The sequence below is a fragment of the Benincasa hispida genome, chromosome 9 (genome assembly GCF_027475165.1).
Source record: "Benincasa hispida cultivar pf3 chromosome 9, pf3_genome.v1.1, whole genome shotgun sequence".
NCBI classification, from domain to species: Eukaryota; Viridiplantae; Streptophyta; class Magnoliopsida; order Cucurbitales; family Cucurbitaceae; genus Benincasa; species Benincasa hispida.
Window position 1 is genome coordinate 38744948 of NC_143486.1, and position 8987 is coordinate 38753934.

The window sequence follows — 8987 nt, forward strand, 5'->3', positions numbered from 1 at the left end:
GAAGATTCTAGTTATGAAATGCACTAGCTTAAGATTAGGGACAACTTGCCTCTAATCAATATTTTCTTAATTTATCTTGCCTCACTATATTTAAGCCATCTCTAAGATTGAAAACAAATCATCCTTTAATCAATTGGCTTCCTCATCAATAATGGCTATGCTAAGATGTTCTCTAGTTTTCTTTCTTGTCTCCTTGTTGGCTCTCTCCTATTTTTCCACAATAATGGCAACTTCTAGAAACATGCTTCCAACAATTCAAAACCCTACAAGAGGAGTTAGCATCTTGGATCTTTCCCAGCACTTTAATGGTGTAATGGGTGCAACTCCACCAATTACCATTGGGGGGTTCACAGACTGCAAGCCTAAAGGCTTTGTTCCTTGGTCTGCTCCTAGTCCATTGAGAAATAATGTTCTATGCAAACATATACTCCCTTAGAATTCTTGCATCTTGTGATCATTCAATTATTAGAGGTTTGCAAGGGAAAGAAAAGTATGTAATTGGGACTGAATCCTATGAATGAAGCTTTGAACAATATTTCTCAATTAATTTCTAGTCAAACAAAAGTATTATTTGTTGGAATTTATGTTTTATAAATAAAATAATTATCTTTTATCTTTATTTCTTACATTTTTTTTATTGAAACCCCGTTTTGTAATCATTTTGTTTTTTATTTTTTATTTAAAAAATTAAGCCTATAAACACTACTTCCACTTCTAAATTTCTTACTTTGTTATTTACTTTTTATCAAGGGCCATTGCATTACTAGCCAATTAAATTATAAAAATTCAAACCGTGACTCCAACTTTTCAAGTTTGCAAAAATAGCAAACAAAATAAGCCCAGCTCAATTGCTAGAAAAATCCAAAATGTATTCCTCGGGGCCGTTAAAACATATGATTTCACTTACCATTTTAATTGATATTTGATATACCATGGATATACTTGAAATTTTGCTATAATATCGATATACCTAAAGAATTATCGATACATATGATATATTATTGATATGTTTAAAAGTTGTTTGATACCTCATATATTATATGAAATATAATTGATATACCTATGGATGTCTGATACACTACTCATAAATATTGAAAGCTACTTTGATATCTGATATACTATTGATATTCTTAAAATTTGTTTGATAACTAATATACTATTGATATATTTGAAACTTGATCGATATCAGATACATTACTAGTATACTTGAAATATAATGGTGTCTGATGTACTTTATATTAGGTATATCAAGCAATACAATATCTCTAGATAACATATAGTTTTTTCTACTACAAAACTAGTTTAGCAATCATTATAAAACCAAAATTTGAACCTAAGTAAATCAATCATTGGCCATCCTCAAATGATATCATCAGTCAAACTAATATACAAAATATTAGGTATATCACTAGATTAGTTTTAGAATCGATATACCAAATCTTAGGTATATCAGCTTTACTGATACATCAAATTTAGTCTATTTTATTGACGAATTTAATCTATTTTATTGACGAGTTTTACTGATCATCAATGTATCAATATTTATATCAATATTTAGTATATCAAATGTTGTTATTTGAGTATTCTTTCTTCAGTTATCAACAGTAGTTACATGTCTAAGTATATCAATTATGCAATTGATATAGTTAATACTTGGTATATCAATTGTATAATTGATATGCAACTAATCTGCTACAAATTTGATATATCAGTTTTACATCTAATATACTATTAAAACTTAATTTAAAAATAGGATGATCCATCAAAACATAAATCAGAGAAAACAAATCGCCAAACAAACAAAAGAACATTAACACAAAATACAAAATCAACCAAAAACAATTCAAATAAAAAAGGAATCAAACAACAATAAAATACAGCATATGGAAAAAATGAAAAGGTTGGTATGTAGATAAAATTGCAAAAAATACATATATGATGATGTTCAAGAGAGAAGAAAAGATGATGATCGAGAGAGGAACAATATTTAACCTTTACAAACAAAAAAAAAGAAAAAAAATACATACATGATGATGTTCACTTTCCATCTTACGTAACTTGATTGATATATGATATATATTATTGATATACATACTACCGATAAACTAAAATACGATTACGGATGTTTGATATACTATTGATATCTCATATACTACTGTTATATTTAAAATATAATAATGGATTGATAAATTCAAATGATGTAATGGTGGATGTATATAAAATTCATAACTCATACTTGAAAGTTTTTTTTTTTTTATATCTAATATATATAATATATTATTGACCTACTTCAAAGCTAGATTTGTAGAAAAGAGTTATACCAGAGAAGAGGTTGACTATGAGGAAACATTTTCTCCTGTTGCTATGTTAAAGTCTATAAGACTTCTCTTGTCCTTAGCCACATATTATGACTATGAAATATGGCAAATTGACATCAAGATTGCCTTTTTTAATGGTAATCTTGAAGATAACATCTTTATGTCTCAGCCCGAAGGGTTCATAGTTCAAGGTCGGGAGCAAAAGATTTGCAAGCTCAGTCGATCCATTTATGGGTTGAAACACGTTTCCAGATCTTGGAACATTAGATTTGATACTACGATCAAATCTTTTGGTTTTAACCAAAATGTTCATGAGCCTTCTGTATACAAGATCAACAAGAATAAAGTACCTTTTCTAGTACTTTACGTGGATGACTGCTCACGCCGCACACTAGCCTACACCATTTACTTAAAAAATTGTATTTTCAGAAATTTAATCTATTTTTGAGTAAGTTGGGGTGGGTAAGTCAAAATATTCAATTTGGGGATATATTAAAATCAAAATTAGTTTATTTGAGAAATTGGGCTAATTTAGGATTTCCTTGAAATAAGTACAATTCGAGGAAACAGGATCAAGAGTCATTTAAGGAAAGCAGTAAGAAAGGTAACAACAAAGACTGTGAGTGGTTCCTACTTTCATTGATGTGTGAATTGTAGTATACATGCTATTATACAAATATATGTAAGATTTGGAAATGGGCATGATCAAGAAATATATCTTCCTGGCTTTTATTCATTTCTTTCATTGTTGATTGAGTTCTGTTGTTTTGCTAGAATGATTGTTTGACCTTGATTTTGCTGGATAATATGAATTGACGGAAAACTAGGATTGTACCCTGAGAAATTGTTAGCGTGTCTTAAGCACGACTAATGGGATATTGTCGACATGTGCACATTCAGCAGGCTAAGTAGGTACTAGAATTGTGTCATCAACTTGTATATTGGGAATAAACGAGATTACTTGGGAAGCACATGATTATGCTAGAAGAAGCCAGTTACCAGGCTGGGAGTTTAACATTTTTTTTATGTGTTATGAATGTCTGATTATAGAATTTGTTTTCCTAAAAACGACTTTCCAAAGTAAAACTTATTTTCTTATAAATTATGCCACTCAATGGACTTAAAGCTCATGTTTTCCAATGTTTATTCCCCCCCCCCCCCCCCCAGGTAGCGGAAAAAAGGACATTCTCGAAGTACCACTCAAGATCTAGAATTTTCACTCTCTCAAAGTGAAATCCTGAGTCAGGTTATTATTAGAAGTCCCTAGGGCTAGCTAAGGTCAGAAATGTTTTAAGTATGAACACTTTAAAATGTCTTTAAAATTTAATTGTAATATACATATGTGTTATCCGATGAGTTGGTTTAAGGGTGGACAGTAGGTGTCACAATGGTGGTTTCTGTTGCCTTCACGTCTCCTTTCGGGTTGAGGTGAACATAGGAGGGGTGTAACGAGTGTTTGATTCAGTTCAATTTTGACAATCAATTTGGTTTGGTCGATTACAATGAACATCCCTAATGTTATTTGTGTGTATTAGGTAAGATATTATCTTTAACCTTTTCAATTAGATAGCTACTCATTCTAGCAGGTGCTAAAGTGGATTAGAGAAATTGGTTCCCTCTTATTTTTTCAAAACGAAAGAAAACCTTATGAGGTTATGTTTGGCCCACCGACTAGAATTAGGTTATTGAGTTGACCAAAATAATCAACTCATTGTTTAATCCACATACTTCCCAACCGTTAAAAAACTTTACACAGCCAATGTTAATAGTATTAATATTTATCAAGAAAATTTATCTTCTTCTCCTTTTTTTCCCCTCCATTTAATGTTTCTGATAACTTTACCAAGAAAAAAAAGATTAATATTACTAAATTTTAGTTCAAAAAAATAGTTTATAATTATCATATAATTTGAGGTCTATGTCTGCAAAGTTACTGGTTCATTCTTAGTCTATCCTTCGATTTCATTCCCTTGTGCTCCTGTCATGGGAGGGTCCCGTGGCACAAGAGGGTCTTATACTTGATGGTCTTGTACTCTCCCTCTAACATTCTTGACTCATCCACTCAAATCTCTAACTCATGATGTCATTTCCTAACAATCATACATAACTAGCTTCTATTAGATTCCCAGTAAAAAAAAATTGTGGCCTGATAGCTCTAAAAAATAGCTATATTATTTCCCTAATTCTATCAATTTTTTATAATTTAGGTGCTTTAAATGTTTGTCTTATAGGTACTTTCATCCCAAGAGGTCAAAAAAGCCACCTAGGGGAAAAATGAGTAAAAAATGAGCTTGCAATCACCAAAATTAAAGAAGACAAAAAATTACAAGTTTGCCATTCAAAAGGCAATGTAGCTACGCTATCAACAGCATAAAACTACATTACAAGGTAGAAACTGTTGGGTTTTATGTCCTAATACTCGCAGATTTCAAAATGATAAACATTTTCTATAATCAATTAACTTATTATTGATTTTATAAGTTGAATGAAAGTCTAAATCCAATAAACTAAGACCCATAACTATTACATGAGCACTTGAACTTTATGTGGAGACATAAGAGTGGATCAGGTTCGAGTAAATAGTCAAAATAATCTATAGTACATGAATAAGGTTGGGTACCTTATTCTGATAACACTATTGGATGCGGCCTACTCTATAGTTGTTACAAAGAGTTGTAAAATGTTACTTACGAGGTGATCCTAATTCGTATATGTTATGACATGAGAAGTAGGGACGTCTTATGCAATGAGTTGTATAAGATCGGACCAAGAAATAAGTCACTCTTACTTTATAATGTTGTTTACTGTATAAGACTGGCTATTTCACTTAGATGACCTAGATAACTCAATCTTAATCCTGAGCTAACTATGAACTCCTGTTTATTTGGGATTATCCTTAGGTGAAGGTTACCACATCAGCACCGGCTCAATAAGCCTCCTATTTCAGGGGTAAGACCTAATAGATAACTGGAGACATAAGGTGCAAGATGGAGTTCACGCCTACCTGATTTAGGGATAGAAGAAAGGTTGTTCCCTCAAGTACTGAATCTAAGTCTTGAACAAGGGGCCCCACCCTCTCACTGGGCTGAGAGAGTTTGGTTTAGTGATTGGATTACAAACCAGTTGTTCATTGGAGAATCAGTAGGAACTTGAGGAATAAGACATAATCTTGTGGGTAAAACCGATATTTGACCCAGCCGTTATTACGAACAACCTATGAAGGGTCGACTTACCGATTATGGTTAAATCATGTGAACATAATATATCTACAGTGAGGGAAGTGCAACTATAGACTTTAGTGGAGTGACCCATTAATTAACGAATGAGGGTTAATTTGGTCTAATGAGTTTAGCCAATTAATCTCGGATCGTTGGAGCCCATGATCTATAGGTCCATGAGATCCCCCTACTAGCTCGTAATTGGACTAGCTCTAGAGTAGCGTGATAAGTTAATTTGAAATGTTCAAATTAGAATTAAGGGATTAGTAATTATATGAGATACAGTTACGTGTTTAATTTGAGAATTAAACGGAATAAGAGAATGTTTAAATATAATTTAAATATATAAAAATGGATATGTGTAAAAATTAATTTAATATTTGATATTAAATTAATTAGTTTTATTTAAACTTAATTTATGAAATTAATTTTATAAAATTAAATTTTCCAGTTTTAAAATCAAATTTTGATTTTGAGATAAAATTGGAAAATTTGAAAATACCATGCAAAAATGGAATATAGAAATATTCCATTATCCATCTTTTTCATGCTCACACAATATCCATTTCCTCTTCTTCATTAACTTCAAGCATGAGCTGCAACTCATGCAGCTCTCTTCTTTACATGATGGTTGTGAAAGCCAGATCTCCATTTTCCTATTTAAGTAAGTGATTAAAGGGTTAATTAGGAGAAAGTTAAATCCTATGTTATGTAAATAATCTAATAATTTTACAATTATCATAATAACTGTAATAATTGTCACGTTCTGTGGATCAACAATTAGTAAGAGTGAATGCTATAATGGTTAGGTATTATAATTACGATAACCATACTTGATTCTAGAGTACGAGTAGAGAGGACCCTAAAAGGATAAAAAGAAGAGAAAACCTTGAAGACTTAAATCCTGAATAGTGAAGAAAGGATTGAAGAACTGAGGAAAATATAGAACATTATTTGGGAAAATTCGTGTGGAAGTTGCACGGAGATAAACCATATTCATAGTAGCTAACGAGATTGGAGGAAGTTGGAGAGAATGGAGAGAGCGAGATTTGAGCGAGAGAATAGGAGAGAGCGAGACTGGTTGAGCGAGAGAATGGGAAAGAGCGAGACTGGTTGAGCAAGAGAATGGGAGAGAGTGAGACTGGCTAAGCGAGAGAATGAGGGAGAGCGACACTGTCGAGATCCAAGCTAGCGAGAAGGCTGGAGAGAGCGAGATCCTTAGTGAGAGTGGATAAAGCGGGAGTTTGAGCGAGATAGTTAGAGAGCGAGAGCAGAGAGAGCGAGATTGTGAGCGAGAAAGTGGGAGAGAGCGAGAGTGAAAAGAGCGAGACCAACGAGAAAGTGGGAGAGATCGAGAGCAGCCTGAACGCCTCATTCGAACGTCACACCCACGCGATCGAAGGAAACCGCCTGTGCATCGAATGGTCGGGCATTTATGTGTTGTATTTGGACGCGTTGGGGTGGATTATGCATTGAAAACCCTAAATTGAATACAAACAAAGCTTGAAGACATAAGGACAAACGTCAATTAAAATTTAGGTGTCCGATTAAGAGGAATTCTTAAACCCTAAGAAATTTTGTTGAATGCGTTTGGGAAGAACACATTGAACTAAGGTGAAGTCAGCTTACGTTGATAAAGGGAGAATTAAACATTTGGTCATGCAGCCAAATAGGTGATGTCAACACCATAGGAGGTTGGGACACCTATAAATAGAGCCGTTGGGATTTCATTTTCAAATCAAAAATCATAAAATTTGTAAAAAGAGGGGGAGAGTAGAGTGCATTGAACAATGAGGGTGAAGGAAAATGCATCAACTTGAGACGAGGAGATCTCCCAATCTACTCGAGCGTTTGATGTAATTCTAAAGCCATCTTAAAGATAAGAGAGTATAGTTTTCATGGTGAGGCTGCCGGAGAAGAAGCTCTAAGGAATTGGATTGGAGAATGAGGAAAAGACAGAGGGGTCGAGCTATCGGGTAAGCTGGGCCAGTCTTGATGTTTGGATGATTTCGGCTAAACCATGAAGAGTTATGAGCTAAGATTTTATGGTAAGCTTTTTGAGACATTTTAGAATAGTTTTATAGAAGGAAGTATCTTAAAATAAGGTTTAAAACTATGAGTAATCTAAGCTATAAGTTGGATCTGGATTCTAGGGGTAAAAAGGGAGCCCGAGGTAGAAAAGGGAACTATTAGAAAGGCTCCTAAGCAACTAAGGTGAGTGTTATAGTTTTGATAGTTAACATATGTTGTGAGTGTTATAGCTTTGATAATTAACACATAGTGTGAATGTTATAGCGTTATAGGTTCGATATATCGTGAGTGTTAGGTCGCTTTGATAGTAAATGCATATTGTGAGTATTCATTTAGCTTTATACTCTGATATTAGAATATATGCATCTGGAGATACAAAATACATGCTTTGGTGATAAGATGATTGTCATGATATTGTTTGTGTGTGACTATGGAAACTGCGATTATGCCCGGGAAGTGGTTAGCATGCTTAACAAAAGGTGCTTGGCGGAAATAATGGTCGGCTTCGATCGGCTGAAAAATTGGTCGGCTTCGGTCGGCGGGAAAAAATAGTCGGTGACGACCGGCGGGAAATATGGTCAAGTACCTAAGCATGACTATCGGGATAAATAAAATGGTCGATGTGCACATGGGCGGGAATTGGGGTCATAGGAAGGTTTCCATAGGTGATTGCATTGATTCATGATATGATATGCATGCCACATATAGCATTTTGGAATAAAGGTTAATCATTGCATGAATAAATCCATGATCATGCATGAGTACACTATGATTATTATTATGTGATTGATTTTCCAAAAATGATGATTTTCAAAACGATTTTCATCTTTAAAAGAACCACTCACTGGGCTTAGTAGCTCACACTCTTCAAAATGTTTTCTTAACCCCCCCCCCCCCCCAGGTAGCGAAAGATGAGGAGTTCCAGGGTGCTGCTAAGGTCAAGGTCTGCCACGTGCCCCAATTACACTTCCGGAGGGTTTTTACGGTTGTCGTTGTAAACTTTGTTGTTAAGTCCTTAAGTTGTATAAACATTATATCACTGTCGTGATAAAAGATGGGCCTACTTAATCCGTTATAGTTATCTCCTTGACTTAATCATTCCGCTATGTATAAGTTATAGTATGGTATCAGAGTTATTCCGCAAGAATCAGGCAGTAAGTGTCAGCTCAAGGGTTGATAACTGCTGCAGTCGCATCCCTCTCCCAGGCTGAGAATGTGGTCTGAGGGTGGGGTGTGACAGTGGTCTACAATATATTGAATAGATTGGAGTGAATTTGAGGGATGCAATCAAGAGAATTTTAGTTAAAAAATCATGCTCAAGAAAGTGTTCTTCAGCAAGATTGATGCTTTGAGCAATTCTCCACAATCCCTTGATTCAAGCTTGTTTTGAGTCCCACAACTCAATCTAAAGTACCAAGAG